The 21,786-nt window shown below is 43.6% G+C and overlaps 1 protein-coding gene across 2 annotated transcripts in view; it reads left to right on the forward strand.

Annotated features, from left to right (window-relative positions):
• Positions 1–21,786, forward strand: part of WIPF1 (WAS/WASL interacting protein family member 1) — a 114,693-nt gene that overhangs the window by 37,925 nt on the left and 54,982 nt on the right. Inside the window, exon 1 of one of the 2 annotated variants that reach the window (XM_060152616.1) lies at positions 5,594–5,650. The exons of the other annotated variant lie outside the window; for it this stretch is intronic. The gene's annotated coding sequence lies outside the window, so the exon portion shown is untranslated. Of the gene's footprint in view, positions 1–5,593; positions 5,651–21,786 lie in introns of those variants that run through there. 2 annotated transcript variants of the gene reach the window in all.

The raw sequence follows: 21,786 nt of genomic DNA on the forward strand, positions 1-21,786 counted from the left end.
AATCTATTATTGCTACTAACATGAATCTACCATTAAATTTCCCAAAGCAATGGACTGACCTTACCAATTAACAGGGTTCTACTGTGCAGTTCTCTGATGTTCACCAAGAAAGGTCACATGTATTTGATCTTTAGAAAAAAATATAGGTAGGATTTCTAAACCATTAGATATTAAAACACACACACAGAGCTAGGGGTGCTACAATAATAAAAACCATAGTCTATCAGCAAAGGTCAAGAAAAGAGGGAAAAAAAGTAAGAAGAAAACCATATGATAAAATAGCAAGCATAAGATAAACATATAACAATAAATGTGACTAGGTTAAATTCCTATATTAAAATCAGTGACTCTCAGATTGATTAAAAAGATAATCCAGCTAAATGCTGTCTTTAGGAATCTTTGTATACCAAAATTACACAGAAAGGCAGAAAATAAAGGGATAGGTTGGTGAATTCTAACTAACAAAACAAAAATAGGGATAGTAATATTAATTCTAAAACGTGTGGGATTCAATATGAAAAGAAATATTGAATGAGACATAAAAGAATAGATATAAATCAAACAAGATTCAATAACAATGAAACTTTATGTACTGAACATTTAGCACTGAATTAAAGTAAAATTTGTTAAAAATACAAGCAAAATAATGCAAATAAAAATAAATTAAAAAATTTAAAGCATAAATAAACTTTTCCATAATCATAGTGGGAGACTTTAACAAAATACTTTCAGAATTTTATCAAGTAAATAAAATTAAGTAGGAACAGAAGATTTGAATAACATAGTTATTATTATTAACCTAACTCAACAAATAGGAAGTATACACAGTTTTTTTAAAAGACCATGGATCATTTTCAAAAATTGATGAAATACTACACCACAAAGAAACTTAAACTAACCAAAAAGTAGACATATAACAATAACATAGCATTGAAAGTTACACAAGATGGCTCCTGCCCCTACCTCCATCCAAGCACTTGGAAACTAAGATATGGTCCTTTTAAATAATTCTTGGATCAGAAAGGAAATCACTACTGCAACTATAGACTATTTTAAAATTAACAATGAAAATACAGTGCACTGAATTATGGGGATTGTACTAAAAATATAGTTAGATAAAAAGTTAAGCTTTTTATTTAAAGGACTGAAAAGAAAATAAGCTTAGAATTTAAGAAGGTAATAAATGAAAAACAAAATTAAACAACAAAGTAGGGGGAGGGAAATTATGATGTTAAATTATTTACCTTTTTGAGAAAAATTGTGAATTTTTTCCAATAAGAAAAAAAATTTGATTGGCAGTTAGGCAAAAGTTCAGAGTTAACAGGAAAGCTGCTGGAATGAGGCTGGAAAGCTGAGTTAATGGGCTAAAAGACACTGTCCCTGTCCTCACTGTCACTTAGGTTTGGCTGAGGTGAAAAGCATGTGCAAAAAATAATTAGAGAACAAGACTGTATTCAATAAAGTGCCCGTTTGTGAGTTATAGATGGTAAACCATCTATAGCAAAGAGAAGCATTAGGCTCTGAGTCTCTGGCTTCAAACTTATCAAGGGCCTCTGGGTGGTTATTTAGCTCCTCTGACGTGGCTACTTATCTGTGAAGTGGGGATCACAGTACCCACCTCAAAGGATTGCTGTGAGAATTAAAGTACACTGGGCCCTCTGTATCCGCTGAAGTGGAACCTCGGATACACAGGGCTGACTGTAAGGGACTTGAGCATCCGTGGATTTTGGTGTGTGTGTGGTGTGGGGGGGGGGGGTCCTGGTACCAATCCCCTGCAGATACCAAGGGACAACTCCGTGCATGTGGTAAGGGCTGCCAAAAAAAGTCAGTGTGGCATCTCTTGCAATCTCTTCTGGATGCTGGTGAGATGGTTAGGGCACAGTCAGTATGTTAGTATATTTTACACAGGAGTAGGACACGTAATGATGTTTAGAGTACCCAAGTTCTATCTGCCTGGGTGAAAAGACTGGGCATTTTATCTGTGACTGTCTTGAAATATGCCCGTGGTGATTAGATAAACAAGTCTCTGTCCATTAAAAGAAAAAAATCTATAAAGCATGACACTCCCAAAGCAGTGGCAGTTCATGAGTTCCTGGCCACAGAGAAAGAAATGACCAGTTTTGCCATTATGTAATCAGATGGCTTCCCCAAGTAGGAAAGGGGGGGACCAAGGAGTCCTTCCTGATCTGCTTCTGACCAGTAAGCACTTTTAGTCCTCATGTGTAAGAGTGAGACATCATTCTTGCAACCATTTAGTGTCGGCATTAGGCTCCTCAGGCATGATGATGGATTCTGAGATCTTGAAAAAGTGACCTGGTAAACATAAAAGGAATCAGATAGTAAACCCATAAAAAATTGAAGAGAATTTAATGCTTGATGAGCATATGTGGTTTGAGGTAAAGTTAGAATGAGGCTGGGAGTAGGTAAAAATCTGCAGATGCTACACATCAAACCACTTTAGTCAAAATATTTGTTCAGTGGGGGAAAAATATCAGTGAAAGTAGTTAAATGACGTCTACGGTCCAAACAAGAATTAATCGTCTGCTCTACTTCCTCCATTCCCAAGACACCATCAGCTGTAAGGTGTACCATCAACTTTATGACAGGTGAGGAGGCGGGGGCAAGGACATGGTATTAAATGTATACTTTGGTTCCAGAAATGTTAGAATATGAAGGCAAAAAGCACTATCAACACAAACATGCATCTCGGAATTAAGGAAATGCAGAATTTCACACAGTTGATGTTTTGGTGTTTTCTTGCTGGTAGAGGATAGGACTAATTTTATAAAAACAACTTTTAAAATGTTCACTAATACATGGGGCAGAACTAATGACAATTGAAGGCAAATTTAAGTTTTCTCAGGCCCATAGATTTATTTTCTTTTATTCTCTTGTCAAGACAAAATAAGCCATGGACCGTTGGGGCGGTACTATACGTGATAAGCGTGGGACATATTTTAGTGCCAGAAAATAAAGAAATGCTCAAAAACAAAAACCAAGACACAAAATATTGGTGGGAGAATGTCAGAGGAGCACAGGAGCCAACTGAAAGAGGTCTCACCAGTCAAAGGTAGAACAATTTGAGCAACACAATTAGTAAAATAGTGTTGAATTAGAACCCAAAGTATAAAATGAATACCTATGAGGCCATACTGATGTAAATAAACGGTTGAAAACATTGTTGAATGGGGAGAAGAGATAAATCTTCCGTGAAGAAGAATTCAAGATAATTTATATAGATACTCCACCCTCAAGCTTTTCCTTCCAAAGTGTATGGTATGGAAGCGGGTAAGGAGCAGCCTTCCAGTGGAGAAACCTGACGAACACTACCTCGGGTGATCAAGGCCAACGTCAGTAGTATTAAATTATGTTGATAGTATATGTGCTTGATCTGATGTGATTAAAATGGCAGTTTACCTCTGTGGTCTTCCTCCAAACAGCCCATCACCCCAGTATCATGAGAAAGATCCCCATTGTGGGACATTCTACAAAATACCTAACCAGTACTCAGAACTGTCAAGGTCATCAAAACCAGGGAAAGTCTAAGAAACTGTCACAGCCAAGAGGAGTCTAAGGAGACTTGATGACTAAACGTAATATGGTGTCCTGGATGGGATCCTGGAACAGATGAAGGACATTGGGGAAAAAAATTAAGGAAATCTAAATAACCTATGGCCTTTAGTTGATGATAATGTGTCAATATTGGGTTTCTTAATTATTTATCTATCATATTAAATGTAAGATTTTAATAGTGGGGAGATTGGTTACAGAATGTGTGGGAACCTTACTATCTTCTTGATTTTTCTATAATTACAACTGTTCTAAAAGATAAAGTCTATTAAAATTCTTTTAATGCCTAAACAGAAAGAAAAAAAAAATTCACGGACAGGAGGCCAGATTCTAGAGTTTAAAAGGAAGTTATAAGGCATTTTGTTGAGACCTTTAAAAATTCCACACAGAGCATGGCTGAAGCAGAACATATGTAACTGCTTAGCTGAAAAAAATGGAACTGGCAGCTTAGCCCAGAATGTGACACTTCTGAATAAATTTAAATGGACTCATTATTATTTATCATCGATGGAGTATTTTGTTTTTCCAAGATGGCAAAGTTCTACCATTATTCCTATTTTAAAGCGAATGCCGTGCTTTCAGCCATCTTGACTCTCTCAACTGGCTAATCTAACTGTACAGTTCAATCAGAAAACCAGCCATCAACTGTCAAAATGGTAAAAACAGTTATGCATGTTTTCAAAGCCAGAAACGTAATTATGTGGTGAGACTTCAGGGTTTTAGTGTTCTCCAGGGTTCTGACTCCCGGGGTTCGTTCCCTTACGCGGTAGAAACTCACATGGAAAAATTCTTTGAGGGAATCATAGGGTAATATTTTCAAGACTTGGAACAGTGAGCTTGTCTACGGTTACCTTCCTAAAAAAACAACTAAAAAATGCCTTTAAAAGCATTTTTTAAAAAAAGAATTGTGCCACCGTAGCCAAATAGAGGCAACTTTGGGGTTTCTGCACTGAGTCAAGTTGCACAAACTGCAGAATATTCCCCTCTGTCCAGGACATCGTTTTACTCCCACATACCACTTCCTACATCCACAAATTCCAGTGTGTTGGACCTCCAGAGAGCTAGAGGAATTATAAAAGGAAAGAGGCGGGTACTGACCACAGGGACAAGTAAGCTAGAATGGCAGCCCTGGACTTCTCGCTTGGTCCTGCCTCAGCTCTTCTCCAGGCCTCCCCGCTCCAGGCCTCTCCCAGGTGCTCTTGCCAGGCCAGCATCAGGGTCCCCCGTGGCCAGGGCTCACGTGCCGCCAGGACCCCCCCACCATCCCACAGGAAGACAAAGTCAGCCCTTTCAGGGGAAACCAAAAGGCTGGCATATTTTGGAGACCAGCAGGGGGGAAGGGTGTGCCAATTATTTAGTCCTGGGAGGCAGGGAGTACTGGGGCTTTGTTTGAAGAGCCCAGAATTAGGGCACACAGTCCGTCAGCAGGACTAGCTAGACGGGATGTGAACTTGAGACTGTCCCCGGAAACTCAGGGTGAGTGGCCCCTGTCGCTGCAGGGTGCAGAACCACGAGCCAGGCCCTGGGTGTGCTCCTCCGGGCTGGTGCCCTCCAGAGAGCGTCCTGGGGACACCCTGGGTGCAGCACCACGGCCGCCCTTCCTCAGCAGTTCCCAGGGCAGTAGCACCAAGGCCTGCCTGTCCTGGTGATAGGACAGCGCCTAAGCCCCAGTGAGCTCAGACGCCCCTACCCCAAGATGGGCAGCCTCGGGCCCAAGAGTCTCTGTCTCTCCCTTTCTCCCCCTCCCTCCTTGTGGAGTCAGAAGAGCCAGGAGCCCGGATACTACTGTCCCCGGCCCCCCACCCCCTTTGCTTCTCTCCTCTTTACCTGAGCCCTAGGGATGCCTGAAGCCAGCTGGGGACCCCTGCGAGGACACAGCATTTCTTCAGACACAGGATTACCCCAGCCTGAAGCAGGCAGGGAGATGGTCTTATCACATGCCTCTGACGGCTCCTTGAACGAGTCAGAGAAGGTGCAGTAAGGAAGTATAATGTCACATGCCACACTTACAGGAAGCTGGCCAGAAGACAGAGGGGGAACTTGAGAACCTGGGTCATTTCAGCGGATTAAAACAACACAGGTTAGTGCCTTTTTTTTCCTCCCCCTGAAAAATCTTTCATAGCCATTCTAAAATACCTAACTGGTTCTCTTTCCTTAAACCGTCTTTAACTCTTTGCAATGTGGAGAAATTGCTCCAGCTTTGGATGTAAGAGCCAGGGTGTAGCTGGTAGCCACATGTTATTAGAGGAACCAGCAGCAAGCCATTATTATGAAAATGAAATTCTCAGAACCTCCCGCTTCCCTATTCAGAACTTCTGTACCCTAAAAAACAAACCTTCAGATGGTCATTAAATTACTTATTTCATGGAATCCAGCTAAGCCTCTCCTCGAGTTTACCTATTAGCGTACATTGGGACACATCATTTTGTGTTTGGAGGCAGACGCTGGGTGCTCAAAGGGCGGTAGAAAATGCAGCAATAGTGTGTGGACAAACTCGCTGCAAGGCTGCATGCAAAAGTTTGCTGTTTTTATGCACTTTTTGCCTGGCAGAACGAATCTTTTGGCTTGTATTTCCTGTTAAAATAATTTCTTGTATCTTTATAAATTCTTAAGTTCCCTTTTCTTTTATATATTTTTTTCTGCCCTCTTCCTTTCTGTGTTCTTTTTTTTTTTGCAATTTTCCTTCTTTTATTAACAGAAAATGGGAGTAGAGGGGTGTGGGCAGCTTGAACGTGGGATGAGGAAGTCCCCTGCCTCCCCCTGCCCCAGGGTTTCAGAGCACAGCCTGGGGCTGTCATGTGCAGGGTGTATAGAAGCCATGAGGTCTGTCACTAGAGCTTTGTGTCTTCAGCTTGTTCTTCGTCTAGAAGGGAAGATTTGAGGAGTCTAGAGAAGAGCCCAAGGAGATGGTCAAAGCATTGGAAATTAGAGCCCAGAAACAGCTAAAGGGCCCAAGATTATTCATCCTGTGGTCCTCGAGGGACAGTTTAATAAAGAAGTTCAGTAAAAGGCTCTTACACAACAGCCTGCCGCTTTCAGACCTGTATGACAAAGGAAAGTGTCTCAAATCTGAGTGAGAGGAAGGAAGTCACCACCTTCTTGGGCTCTCGTTAAGCACTAAAACAGGTTAGCCAGAGAGGTTGCCGAGCTTTTTTTCTGGGCCATTTGAAAACGAACTAGCCTTCTTCTGTGGCTGTTCACGTGTTAACAGAGGCAGGGAGAGAAAGGCAGAGAAGAGCCCAGGTTTGGGAGCTTCTTGTTTCCTTCTCTTCATTCCAAAGTGTACTACAAAGTGTCTGTGCTGGAAAACAGAACGACAGTGGGGTGAGGGGTTAGTGGACCCGTGTGTTGTTTATGTCCCAGTACTGCAAAATAACCAAAACTGTGAGGCAAGAGGAAAAACATCATTGTTGATGATGTCCTCAGATTGCCACATTTATTTCATGTTTTGCTACCATGTTATGCAAGAAGATGGAGAGGAAGCTGACAGACTATGGGAGGATTCTAAGTTGGAGTTCTCAGCCCAAGTGGTTTCAGAAACCCTGCACTAGCTCTGACTGAGGCAGCCCACGTTTCCACTGGGGGTCGGAGCTGGAGGGGAGATTGGACTTTATTTGATGTTTGGAGCCCTTTGCACAAATAAATGCCTGGAGGAGACACATGGAGGAGCACTGCAGTGGAAAGGTCTCTTGCACATGGTACCAGGAGCTCTCCTGAGCACCAGAAAGAGGCTTACAACTTAGCCATGGCTGGACATCCCTAGAAGGAGCCCTTCTTTCGGTTTTGTTTTGATTTTTAATTGGTCCTAGAGGTTTGTTGATCAGGGAGTTTTGTATTCTGCTAATCTGCTGCTCATAGCAGAAAAGGGCTTTTTATTTTGTTAAATACTTTCCAGATGGACCTGACATCTTTTTTCTTGGAGTGCATCCTTCCAAAAGCTGTTTCCCTTTCTCCTGGGGGAATCTGTTCTCTCCCCAGCCATTTCTCCAGCTTCCTACCGTCACTGTGCTCCTTTGTGTTTGAGATGCAAGAGAAGGTTTATAAAGTGTCATTATTATGCAGCGCCTTTGATCCCCCAATCTGGAAGTGGTTCCGGAAAAGAAAAAAGACAGAAAGAAGAGGTCTCAGAATGGCAGAAGGTGGTAGATCGTGTTGGATGGTGGAGAACACCTGGAATATTAATCTCACGTGTAATTCTTAGACAGGAAGTACTGCCAGTTCAGTGTGAAGGTCAAAAGTAGAAAGAGAGAAGTGGTCATCTTTTATCTGGAGAAAAGATGCTGAACTTTATGGGGAGGGACTGCATGGGCATGTTACTGAATTCTCTAAATAAGAAGAGGAAGGGGGCTTCCCTGGTGGCGCAGTGGTTGAGAATCTGCCTGCTAAGGCAGGGGACACGGGTTCGAGCCCTGGTCTGGGAAGATCCCACATGCCGCGGAGCAACTAGGCCCGTGAACCATGGCCGCTGAGCCTGCGCGTCCGGAGCCTGCGCTCCGCAACAAGAGAGGCCGCGACAGTGAGAGGCCCACGCACCGCGATGAAGAGTGGCCCCCGCTTGCCGCAACTAGAGAAAGCCCTCGCACAGAAACGAAGACCCAACACAGCAAAAATAAATAAATTAATGAATAAACAACTTTGAGGAACTAATTCATATTAAGCAAACACAGAGGAACCTGATTTATACACCAGAATGCCAATTTACAATATTAATTTAAAAAATAAAAAAAAAAAAGAGGAAGGGGGTTGACTTCACATATCCCTCCTCTCCTGGACCCTGACATTTAGGTAGGCCTCTTTTCCCCAGAATCCCAGATAATGCAGAGTAGCACTTCAGAATCAGCATCCACAGATGTTTGGGTGGCCTGAGTTTCAGAGGAGTGTAATGGTGAGGTATTCAAAATATTCATGTTAGTGGAGAAAAAGAAACTAAAAAATAAAACTCCGATGAGTGCAACCATGTAGTTGAATTTATCCTCGGCCGTCCTTTTGAGTTGGCATCAGCAAGTCTGTAGGCCAGCCCTCTGGGCCTCTCAGAGAGAAGTTCCTGGGTGTGTCTGAGGTGTTATTGTTAACATCACCAGCATACTGGGAGCCAGAGATTTGGTGTTTTCAACTGTGGTCAAATACACATAAAATTTACCACCTTAACTATTAAATGTGTAGTTCAGTAGCGTTAAATATATTCACGTTGTTGTAAAACTCCAGAACTTTTTCATTTTGTGAAATGGAAACTCGATAGCCATGAAACAACAACTCTCCACTTGCCCTCCCCCAGCCCCTGGCAACCACATTCTACTTTCTGTTTCTGTGAGATTGACTACTCTAGGTACTTCATGTAAGTGGAAGCATACAGTATTTGTCTTCTTGTGACTACTTTATTTCACTTGGCATAATGTCCTCAGGGTTCATCCATGGTATAGCGTGTGTCAGAATCTCCTTCCTTTTGGAGGCTGAATAATAGTCCATTATACGTATAGACCACATTTTCTTCATCCATTCATCTGTGGATGACATTTGCATTGCTTCCACCTTTGGCTTTTGTCACTAACGCTGCTGTGAACATGGGTGTCCAAATACCTCTTTGAGACCCTGCTTTCAATTCTTCTGTATATATATCCAAAAGCGGTATTGGTAGATCATATGGTAGTTCTATTTTTAATTTTCTGAGGAATTGCCATACTGTTTTCCATAGCAGCTACACCCTTTTACATTCCCACCAACACTGCCCAAGGGTTTCATTTGCTCCACAACCTAGCTAATAACGTGTTGTTTTCTGTTTGTTTGGTTTTTTTATAGCAGCCATCCTGATGGATGTAAGATGATATAGTTCTGATTTGCATTTTTCTAACAATTAGTGATATTGAGCATCTTTTTATATGCTTGTTGTTGTTTGTATATCTTCTTTAGAGAAATGTCAGTTCAAGTCCCTTGCCCATTTTTTAATGAGGTTATTTGGTTTTTTGTTGTTGAGTTTTAAGGGTTCTTTATGTATTCTAAATATTTAGGGAACTGTAGGTTTTTAAAGTATTGTATGTGCAGGTTCTAATGTTCACATTATCTGCTAGGAACCAGCTGCCTCCTGTGATCTACACCCTTGGGAAAGAGCATGAGTTTCAATAATATGGGTTTTTTTTCTCAACAGTATGATTTTTATCCTAACTCTGGAGTGCTATACAAAATCTCAGTCATTTTCAGCTTATAAGCGGTTTGGTTTTTGAGAACTGACAAAGGTGAAGAGAAGGAAAAGAAAGGGAAGAGCTTGGGGTAATGCTTTTTATTCCTTCTTTAATTTATACTTTTTCAGCTATGTAAACGTCAGGAGAAAGCTTTATCCTCAATTCTGTTGACTAAAACTAGACTCTGTGCAAGAAGAAATATACTTTCTGAGAATCATCCAGTAATTATGTCTTCTTATACCACCCTCCCTCCAAACCCACAGACTTGAATTCACCTCAGATTATGAAACCATTATCATTTTCCTTCATGAATGCCTCAAGCAAAATGCATTTAGCTTCTGAGTAGTAAGGACCCAAAGAGGACTTGGTCTGCTGTCCCAGGAAAAGGAGCAAGAAAGGCGGGACTGTTCTGGAGCTGTGGCCAGGGGGTTTGTGTAGATTTCAGATTTTCAGGAAGGAACTGGTAGGGAAGATGTGATGGACAGGCGAGCACAGTGCTGTGGTAGGGCTGCTTTTGCTGGAGGTGCTGCTTCTAAATGGAGTATCATCGTGGTTAGGGAAGGGATTGCCTGTGTGCCTGACTGATTCTTCACTCTACCGTTTCAATTTCCCTCCACTTCCTCATCAGTTACAAAGTTGGTGCTGTTTCAACCCCCCCCCCCCAAAAAAAAAGCCTTAGTGTCCCTCCTCTCCTCTCCCACACCCACCCCCCCCAAAAAGCAAGCTATCAGGAAATGACAAGAACAGTAACATGTATTTGTTTGTTGATGAAAGGACAGAGAAAGCTTTGTCTTGAAAAGAATAACAGAATAAACTGGGAAAATATGAGTCCTGAAGGCGGAACCCTGTTATGATGCAACAAACCGACAAACTTCAGAGGCACCTCTTCCTAGTGTACATGACATCCTACGCCAGTGCCACCCGGAGGTATTCATACAACACCAACATTGTAATTTCTCCATACTAATTCGAAGTTACTGCTTTGAGACTGTCAGACTAGCTAGATACTTACCAGAATGTCTGTTTTTGATACTTTCTGGTATGAATTAGGCTAGCTTTCTGCTTTTGTTTGTGCCTGTGTTTAAATAATATGTCATATTTTAGGTTCACTCATTGTATTGGTTTGTAATCCTAGCGTGACTTAAAAACAGAGACTTTTTTTTTTATAGTAGGATACATGTTTGCACACATGCATGTACCCACCCCTCCTAAAAATTCTTTAGGGCATATGCTTCCTCAGTTAAAAGTCATTAGATGATATCTTGGCACCTACAATTATTTAGAATATGCTGCTAACTTCAGGCTAGGCAGTTATTCATGTATTATACCTATAGATGCGTTTGGAGGGTCTGCTAGTGAATTGCTCTTCTTTCAATAAATCACTGACTTATTAAGTGGTGGTTTGGAGCATCTTTGATTTCCAGGATGGCTACGGAAAGATTTGGTCTTCCTTCAAGGCTTTAGAGACCTGTAGAATGATCCTGGCTCCTGGAAACTGGGTGTGGGACCAGTAGCGGGGCTGCCCAATACCTCACCAGCTTGCTACGCAGACAGATGCGCAGAGAGAGCTGCTAAAGGACAGGAGTTGGCGTTCCAGCTCCGCCCTCTCACTGTGGTGTGACTTCGTAGGAAAGTCCCAGTTCCAGAAGCCATTTAACCAACTGAACATTCTTGATGGGCTGCCACCAGGGCTTCGCCTAAAAGCTCTTTCAAAGCAAACAACATGTGCCTTCACTCTTTCTCTCCTTCCCTTTGCGTTCCCCCTTCCTGCCCATCATCTCCTGAAAACTGAGACCAGAACTCACCTGCGCGGACAGCTTGCTTCTTCCCCCAGCCCCGCCTCTAACCTTTGTGTTCCATTTCCTCAGAGCATTTAATACCCTTCCGTGCAAAACAGGGACAAATCAAGGCTGATGAGCATAGTTGCCACAATGAAAGTGTTTGTGTGGTTTTTCATAGGAAAAATAATTGGGGGGGGGGCGGGCGGGGGGAATAATGTTATTATGAGATAGATCCTGATGAATATGGAAGGGTGGATAGTTTCCTTTTTTAAAGCTTTTTTAAAGGATTCATAAGGAGGTAGCAGTAGGGGAAAGGGAATTGAAAAGGCCAGAGGATAATTTGCTCTAAAAGACAAAATAGTTAGGTTATTCAAAAACTATTTTTTTCTCCTACTTCGGTGCCAGGAACATCTGGCCTTGGGAAAAGTTTCGGAAACAGGGTTTCAGATGCTGTTGTCATTATTTAAAACTTAAAGAGGTAGGTAAAAAATAGAACTCTGGGTTTTTAGAAATAGAAGGGATCTTCAAGGGTTCAATCCCCTCATTTTTACTTTTTGAATTAATTTTTTTTTGGCTGCATTGGGTCTTCGTTGCTGCACATGGGCTTTCTGTAGTTGTGGCGAGCGGAGGCTACTCTTCGTTGCAGTGCAGAAGCTTCTCATTGCGGTGGCTTTTCTTGTTGCAGAGCACGGGCTCTAGGCGTGTGGGCTTGAGTAGCTGTGGCACACAGGCTCAGTAGTTGTGGCTTACGGGCTCTAGAGCACAGGCTCAGTAGTTGTGGCTCACGGGCTTAGTTGTTCCGCGGCATGTGGGATCTTCCCGGACCGGGACTTGAACCCGTGTCCCCTGCATTGGCAGGTGGATTCTTAACCACTGCGCCACCAGGGAAACCCTCCCCTCATTTTTAGATTTGGAAACTGAGGCCCCGAAAGCTTAGGTGATTCGTCTTGGCCAAAAGAGCTAATTAGTGAGAGTGGTGAACATCAGTCACGGCTCCTGGCTCCAGCACGGGCTGCAATGTTGAGAGCTCCCAAGGACTTGGACTCTGGATGTTCTACCCCTCTGGGATCTACAGAGGCCAGACCCATGCCTAAGAGGGGCAGGCCAGGCGACTGAGGAGCTTATGAGCTCACAAAACTCCAGCCAAGTGACCTCTGTTTCTGGAAGGTGGCACAGCAATATGGGTGTAACCTTACCAGTAGACCCCTAATCCGTCCTACCTGGAGAAAGTTTGTGTGCAGTGAACGGTGATGGTCCCCTTGGAGCAAAGAAGACGACAGCCCAGAAAGGAAAAATTCCCAGCAGTTGCCCAGGATTGGCCAGTAAAAGAGACCCTCAATCTCGCGGACATGACTGTGGATTGAGAGGGCTGTCCGTTGAGCAGTGTGGCTGAGGATCAGGCCCAGGTTAAGTAGCCTTTCCAGTGACCATGGCCCAGATTAAACAGCCTTCGAGAGGCTTACCCATCCTTCGCCCTGATTCCAAGATCCCTGAACCACCTTCTGAACATTCAATCAGTTTCCTTGCTACCACTGTCTCAGAAGAGTATATTCTGGGCAATGGCCATGGTCACTGGAAAGAAATGCCATCATTCGTGAATTCTGGTGTGCCGGGGAGCCTCTCGTGAATTTGTAAGATGGGTCGGTCATTCTGAGTCTGATCCCTCTGACTCCCAGATAAAAAGGAGATTTGGGGACCTCTATGGCAAAGTCCCTATGCTGGAAGTGTGGTGATCTACCCCTCCCCGGGAATGCCACTCCACAGGGTCTTTCCCGGGCAAGCAGCATCCTTTCCTCAGTGTCAGTCCTACTTCTTTGTCACTCCTCTTTAAAATGCCACAGCATTATGAAAAGAAGAAAATGGGGCTTCCCTGGTGGCGCAGTGGTTGAGAGTCCGCCTGCCGATGCGGGGGACACGGGTTCGTGCCCCGGTCCGGGAGGATCCCATGTGCCGCGGAGCGGCTGGGCCCATGAGCCATGGCCGCTGCGCCTGAGCGTCTGGAGCCTGTGCTCCGCAGCAGGAGAAGCCACAACAGTGAGAGGCCCGCGTACCACAAAAGAAAAAAAGGAAAAAAAGAAGAAAATGAAATATAATATGTGGGTCCTACAGTTGGACATTACAAGCCCTATTTTGGACTCTTGATATCTTATGGGGTCTTTTATCTGCCCTTTGGGGGGCATTTTCCCTTAATTCAGAAATGTTTACAAAGCCCCTTCCAGGTAGATCTTAAATTCTAGGTGGGGGATGTGGACAATACCAATAACCCTAATAAAATAGTACGTCACGTGGTATAGGACAAGGTTAAAAGTAGCGAGGACTGTGGAAGGAGTGCAGCAGGGTAGGAAGAGTGGCAAGGCAGGGGTGGGTGTATGGATTTAAGTGGGGCAGGTAGGGTGATTGTCACGGAGAAGGTGGCATTTGAGTGAAGTCTTTGAAGAGGTGAGAGAAATCGCCTTGCAGTTACTGGGGAAAGGGCACAGGGGCCTTGAGGCAGGAGCAAGCCTGGCATATTGAAGGAATAAGGAGGAGCTGGTGTGACCAGGCAGAGTAAGTGAGGAGGAGGGAAGTAGGGGGAAGTCCTGGAGGGCCTTGTAGGCCCTTGTAGGACTCTGGCTTGGGAGATCAGCTCGGTGCTCTGTGACCACCTAGATGGGTGGGATAGGGAGGGCGGGAGGGAGGGAGACGCAAGAGGGAAGAGATATGGGAACATATGTGTATATGTATAACTGATTCACTTTGTTATACAGCAGAAACTAACGCACCATTGTAAAGCAATTATACTCCAATAAAGATGTAAAAAAAAATATATATATATCCTGCTGAGTAAGGTTTACGCTAGAACATGTTGCCACAATTATTTTGAGATTTTACGGCTCTGAATTTGAAAACATAAAAAAAGAAAGAGTGAGAGGGAGCTTTGGGATCACTTTGAGCCCTGGAGAGACAACGATCTGGCTTTGTTCTTTAAAGGATGCCTCTGGCTACTGTATTGAGAGTACCGTACAGGAGAGTAAGAGTTGAAGAGAGAGACTATTCCAGTACTCTGGTGAGAGATGAGGGTGCCTTGGGCCGGGGTGGCAGCACTAGAGGTGACGGTGAGGAGTAATCAGAGCCTGTTGTTTTTTTTTTTTAATTGAAGTTTCATTGATCTACAATGTTGTGTTAGTTTCGGGTGTACAGCAAAGTTCATGTTCTTTTCCATTATGGCTTATTACAGGATATTGAATATAGTTACCTGTGCTATAAGATAGGACCTTGTTGTTTATCCATTCTATATATAATAGTTTGCATCTGCTAGTACCAAACTCCCCATCCAACCCTCCTCTGTGGTTGCCCTCCCCCCTTGGCAACCACAAGTCTGTTCTCTATGTCTGTGAGTCTGTTTTGTAGATATGTTCATTTGTGTTGTATTTTAGATTTCACATATAAGTGATAGCATGTGGTATTTGTCCTTCTCTCTCTGACTTACTTCACTTAGTATGATAATCTCTAGGTCCATCCATGTTGCTGCAAATGGCATTTTTTCTTTTTTTTTTTTTTTACATCTTTATTGGAGTATAATTGCTTTACAATGGTGTGTTAGTTTCTGCTTTATAACAAAGTGAATCAGTTATACATATACATATGTTCCCATATCTCTTCCCTCTTGCGTCTCCCTCCCTCCCACCCTCCCTATCCCACCCCTCTAGGTGGTCACAAAGCACTGAGCTGATCTCCCTGTGCTATGCGGCTGCCTCCCACTAGCTATCCACTTTACGCTTGGTAGTGTATATATGTCCATGCCACTCTCTCGCTTTGTCACAGCTTACCCTTCCCCCTCCCCATATCCTCAAGTCCATTCTCTAGTAGGTCTGTGTCTTTATTCCTGTCTAACCCCTAGGTTCTTCATGACATTTTTTTTCCCTTAAATTCCATATATATGTGTTAGCATACGGTATTTGTCTTTCTCTTTCTGACTTACTTCACTCTGTATGACAGACTCTAGGTCCATCCACCTCATTACAAATAGCTCAATTTTGTTTCTTTTTATGGCTGAGTAATATTCCATTGTATGTATGTGCCACATCTTCTTTATCCATTCATCTGATGATGGACACTAGGTTGTTTCCATCTCTGGGCTATTGTAAATAGAGGTGCAATGAACATTTTGGTGCATGTCTCTTTTTGAATTATGGTTTTCTCAGGGTATATGCCCAGTAGTGGGATTGCTGGGTCATATGGTAGTTCTATTTGTAGTTTTTTAAGGAACCTCCATACTGTTCTCCATAGAGAACTGTTCTCCAATGTTCTCTCACATTCCCACCAGCAGTGCAAGAGTGTTCCCTTTTCTCCACACCATCTCTCTTTTCATCTTTTAGTGTTTATGTTTATATTATCTTGATTTGAAATTGCATTTATTGTGATTGAAACAAATGTTAGCTAGTTATACGAATATTAATGAATTAATGTATGTTAGCTATTTTCCTGGTTTTAAAAGGAGGTATGTTAACTTCATTCAGTAGGGAGAACGCTGAGTTCTTACAGCTTGGATCTAAGTCTGTGCCAAACCTATTGAGTACATTTGACCTCTAAATTCGCCCTTTGTCTGCTTTTTAGTCAGCTTGAGTGAACAAAAAAGACCTATTTAAGAAATACTTAAATTGGTACACTGGAGTAACCCTGGAAGTTCCTACCCCAAACAGAGACTAGAAGTTTTTATTCTCAATCTTGTGCTCAGTTTGTAAGAGTATCTATCAGTTTTGTCTTTGTCTCGTTAGACCCTCGACCAGCCTACAAGACAGGCTCTGTGTGAGCCCCATTTACAGAAGTTTTTACATTGCCTCAGAGGGGAAGTGACTGGGCTGCAGTCCCCTGAGCCAGAATTCAGACCCAGGGCTACCTGTAGCCAAAACCTCCCCTCCTCTGTTTACCAGAAGCAAGAGCAAAGTAGACCAACCAGAGCATTTTAGCAAAATAATATAGACCAAGAGGCACTGCAGAATGACCTCTTTTATGAAAAAGTGAAACGTGAGCTCCATTCAGGAATTTCAGGTAGTTGCTAAACCAGTCCTTGAAATGAGAGGGTACACGAAAAAAGTCTCTTTTTTCATCGCTGCCCCGTACGGTGGTGGGGCTGCTTGGGTGGTGTGATGCCTGTGGACTGCGAACATGCCCCTCCATCAGACTTACAGGCAACACCCAGCCCTCTCTTGCGTAGAAGTCCCTCGGTGCCCGCTGGCAGCAGCTGTCCAGGCTGCTCCTAGAAGGTGCCTGGGAGCTGGGAGACTGCAGCCAGCCAGCCCTGAGAAGACATGAGCAGGGGGTTCTGAGAGCCTTGGAAGTGGTCCAGGACCTAGAGACACTGACCTCAGCTCCAGGCGCAGAGAGAAGGACTGGGCTCTGTCCCCACAGTACCAGCCAGACAGAGTGCCGAAGGGCAATAGGGTCAGCTCCCACACTGGGCCCCTCCGTGGGGACCCTTGGGAGGAGCAGCCCCCCACTGCAGCAGATGCTATTCAGACTGTTAGCACTGGTGCAACCGCGCTGGATACTAAAATACCAAGATGCTTCAAAACCCGTTGGTGACTCCTCACCAACCTCAGTCACCCGAGTACACCCCCAGCACCCCTAAGACCTCTCTCATATTTCAGCAACTAAGGATTAATGCCTGGCACAGCAAGGGGTGCCCCAGGACCCTGCTCCAGCATCAGACATCGTTTGGATTGGTTATTGCCTGTGCCTTATTGGTTGTTAAATATTTTGAATATAACTCCTGTCTCACCCCCAATACAATGGAACACGTAGGCATTTCTGTGAGCAGGCGATGACGAGTTTTGATTGGGGTCCAGGAGGGCAAAATTGAAACTATAATTGTGTACAAAGGTCACTGGTTCTCTGCTCTGGGCCTGTCGTTAGCATCCCAGGCTATTCTTCACCATCTAGAAGGAAAATACCTGCAGTGGCTGTGCCTGGAAAGGTCATAAGCAGAGGTCAGGCAGGGCCCTTAGAAATATAATTTTGATTCATGTTTTCAGAGGGCCCCACGTTTAAGAAGATCGGATTTTTTAGGAATACAACATCTCTCCTCTATTTGCTTTCTACTCCGATCCTACCTGTCATTAGAAAAATGGTTATCCCTTTGAAACATGACTTGTTTGTCCCAGTAGATCAGTTTCTCCTCCTGCCCAGAGGAGGTGAAAGTTTCACTATAAGCCGAGCTCCACTAATCCTGATTTATTAGTGCCCAACACTTGCTTTTTGCAGCTGTGGGAACAGTTTTCAAAGTTTTCAAAGTCGATTTATTTCTGAGTTGGACTAGCAGTACCACAAGGTTAAGAGAAAAAAAAAAAAAAAAAGGATTCTTTCACAAACATGGTAAATGCCCACACGTGGTGGTTCCAGGGGTATGTGAGGAGTCGTTGTGCCCATCCACAAAGCATCAGACTGATTTTCAGGTGGTGCGAGGTATGCTGAGTTCTTTAACACAAGGGGGTTTGATCTGAAGTCTGTGAACATAATACACCTTTATTTTCACGAACCTCTAACTGAAAATCTGCATGTCCTACAAGTATGAATGTAGCCAACAAACTGCAGTAGTTTTAGCAGCACTTGTGACATCATCACCAATAGAGGTCGTTGATATTTTACATCATTACCTGGTAGGCAGCTTCTAAGATAGCCCCCAAGGATCCCCACCTCCTGGAGTTCACACCCTTATTTAAATCCCTCCCCTTCACGTGGGCTAGATTTAGTGATTCATTTATATCGAACGGGATGCAGCAGAGAGGATGGGATATCACTTCTGAGATGGTTTCCATCTTGGGGGCTTTCTGTCACTCTGTTGCTTTACTGTGAGGGAAGCCAACTACCATGTTCTGAACTACCGCACAGACCCACACGGCACAGAATAGAGGGAGGCTTTGACCAGTAGCCAGTGAGGAACTGAGTCCTGCCAACATGTGAGTGAGCTTGCAAGTGGGTTCTCCCCTAGTTATCAGGTATGCTAGAAAACATATCTAACAACACATGAAATCCATGGTTTCAGGGATCTAGTCACTTAGGATGACACTAAATTATGTATTCAGATTTTTTAAGGTTAGTTGAATTAAATAAAAATATTAAGTAAATGATATCATTTGGGTGGTATGCAGCCATCCCAGAATTATGAAGTCGGTTTGCAAATGTTTGACATTTGGGAACCACTGCCTTAGGAAACTTACTGGGAGACCAGACACATATACAGATTAAGAGATAACCAGTTCAAGTTCAGGTGGATCTGAGTTCAATCAGATTGCTTCCCAGATGTTTGGTAACCTAATAAGTAAGGTTTAGAGGGGTAATCCCTATCCTTCACCCCTTTCAACCTTCCGTCACATGTGATGCTGCCCCTTTGCCACTGCCTCTCAGAGCACGAGAAGGGGGTGGTGGGTAGTGATCTGGGGGGCTCAACAGGCCCCTCATTGTTCTCTCATCTGTAAAATTAAGTTCTGCTTAATTTAATTCCACAAATTCCAAGGCCTAGAGAAACGTCATGTTGGTACCTAAATCACCCTTGCGGTTCACCATCTAGTCCTGCATATAGTCCCCTTGAAATGTCGCTGATCGGAATTGATATGGGCTGGGCTGTAGGTGTAAAGGATACGTAGGATATGAAGATTTAGTATGAAAAGATGACTGTAAAATATCTCATTAGTAATCTTTATATTGATTCATTTTGAAATGATATTTTAGATATACGGGGTTAAATAAAACATTCTTAAAGTGAATTTCCCCTGTCACTGTTTTTCACGTGTCTACTAGAAAACTGTAAATTGTGTATATGGCTGGCATATTTCTAAGGGGCAGTGCTGCCCGCAGGCGAGGGGAAGCACGCAAGTGTACGTGGGGGCATGTTGGAGTGGGAGGGGTGGATAGCCCCATGCTGCTTATGCTGACCTGTGATCTGTGCTTGTCCCTCCCTGACCTCCAGATTGTATTTCCATTTGCTTTCTGGGTATACCTGATATCTCGCCAGGTCTCAAGGTCAATGCGAGCAAATGCCTTCCCTCTAGAACCTGGACCTCCTCCTGCCTTCCCCACCTCATTAGTGGCACCCCCGTCTAATCAATCTCTGTGTCATGTTATTTCTCAAATAACATTCAGCATTACTCGATTCCATGTCCTCTTTTATGTTTCCTCTGCCTCTTCCCTGAATTATACCTTCAAAGCCTGTGGGCTGGACTAGTGCAGATAAGGTCTCCTGCCTTCCAAGACTCCAGCCCTTCCCCTCGCTGCCATCAGAGTGAGCTGATAAAGCACAGCTTTGACCGTGGCACCACTGCTTAAACGTCTTTCATGGGCCAGGCACCTCCAGTTTGGGAGTCCAAATTCCTGAACACTGCCCGACCCCAGAATGCCTTTCCAGCCTCATCTCCCCAGGCCGCCATGTTTCAGCCGCATCTGACCAGCAGCCTTACTCTCTCACTGCCTGGGAGGCTCCTCTCCTCCTCTGCTCAGTAGACTGCTTTCAAGTACAAGCCCAGCTCCTGGCCAGCTCCTGTGTGAAGCCTTCCACATCCATCGCTCTGCCACCAGCACAGCACCCGTGCAGTCCTGTCACCACCCAGTCACGTGGACTATGATGGTTTGCTCACGTCTTCCTGCCCACCCGCCCCCAAGAATGAACCCCTCGTTTCTTACCTTGGGACACATCCCCCCCTGCTACCCCAACACCTAGCACAGCCCCTGGCCACAGTAACTTTTTAGTGAATGTTGGTCAGATGAGAAGGTAATAGATGCTGAACATTTTAATGCTTGCGGGGGAAAAAAATCTTATTATAGATTTAAACAAGGATCTTAAGAACAGAGGAGTACTTAGATGTGAGCTTTTGCTTTTGTCCATAAAACAAGTTATTCTGACTTGATGTCAAAGATAAAATAGAATTTAGATCAGTAACGGTTTCCTTTTCAAATACTGTATGCTGTTTTTTTCCTTTATACTTTCACTCTGTTGCCTCTGTTAGGTTGTCAACCTGTTCTAAAGAAATGACTCATGGGGCAAGACAACTAGATTCTAGTTCTAACTCGAATACATTGCCCAGGTCCCTAACCTCTCTGAGCTTTGGTTACCTTATTTATAAACCAAAACAGTTTATTCACTGATCCCTAAAGTAATTTCCATTTATAAAATTCGACAGCATTTTAAGGCTCCAGGGGCGTGAAGTTGGGGACTGATGATCATAGGCTTATTTTACTCTTGTTCGTAAGTCGCTCTTCTGAAATTTACTTTGGAGCATAGAGTTTCAATATATACTCTGTTCTGACCCATTGAAGAAACCAAATTAAGATATAGTTTTTCTAAAACCGCAATATTCAGCGTTGGCAAGAGTACGGTGAATGGGGCATTCCTTTATGATGCCAGAGGAAATGGGAGCCTTCCCAATGTGTGTATGCACTGTGTATCAAGAGAGTTTAAATTATTCAAACTGTTTGATCCAATACTTCTGTTTCTATAATTTATTCTATTGCATAATCCTGGCTGAGCACAAGAATCTGTATATAATGATATTGATATTGGCACACTTATAAAAAGAAAGTAAGAGATAACTAGATGACCAGCAATAGAAGAATGTTAAATAAATTTTGATATAGGATATCATGCAGTCATTAAAAATCAAAAATTGGTTTCCAAACTTACATACATCACAATCCTAATTTTAAGACATTTCATGTATGTATAAAGACCAGAAGGAAATAATCCGAAAAGTTAACAAATGTATATTTCTACCCAGTAGGATTATAGGTAATTGATCTTCTTTAAACTTACGTATGTTCACCAGTTTGCACAGTAGACTTTGGAATTTGGGGAAGACAATTACTTAAAATGTATTAAAGGCCTGTTGATGCAGAGCAGGGTGGTGGTTGCTGTAGGGTTCGACAGATGAGACAGTGTGACACCCGGCGTCTGGGAGCACCCACCTTGCAAGTGCTACAGACATATATGAACATCGTTTAGCGGCGATGGGGCCCGTACCATGAACAAGTGGCCGACCCTGAGGTTCGGTAGGACGGAGAAAGGGCCGTGGTTCGTACTCCTGAGATGCTGCTCTGCAGTGTCTGGGGGGAACGTGGCAGCCCCACCTACAGGCACATATTCTTTCTGAGCGAGTCCCAGCCAGCATGAGCATAACTGTTGCCCTCCCCACAGCCTCTCTCTGACCCGGAATCCTAGGAAGGGAAGACCTCTGAAACTTAGGAAGGACGTTTGAAATCCTAGGAGGGAAGCCATCTTCAACACGTCT

Source organism: Lagenorhynchus albirostris, chromosome 6 (genome assembly GCF_949774975.1).
Source record: "Lagenorhynchus albirostris chromosome 6, mLagAlb1.1, whole genome shotgun sequence".
In the NCBI taxonomy this organism is placed as follows: Eukaryota; Metazoa; Chordata; class Mammalia; order Artiodactyla; family Delphinidae; genus Lagenorhynchus; species Lagenorhynchus albirostris.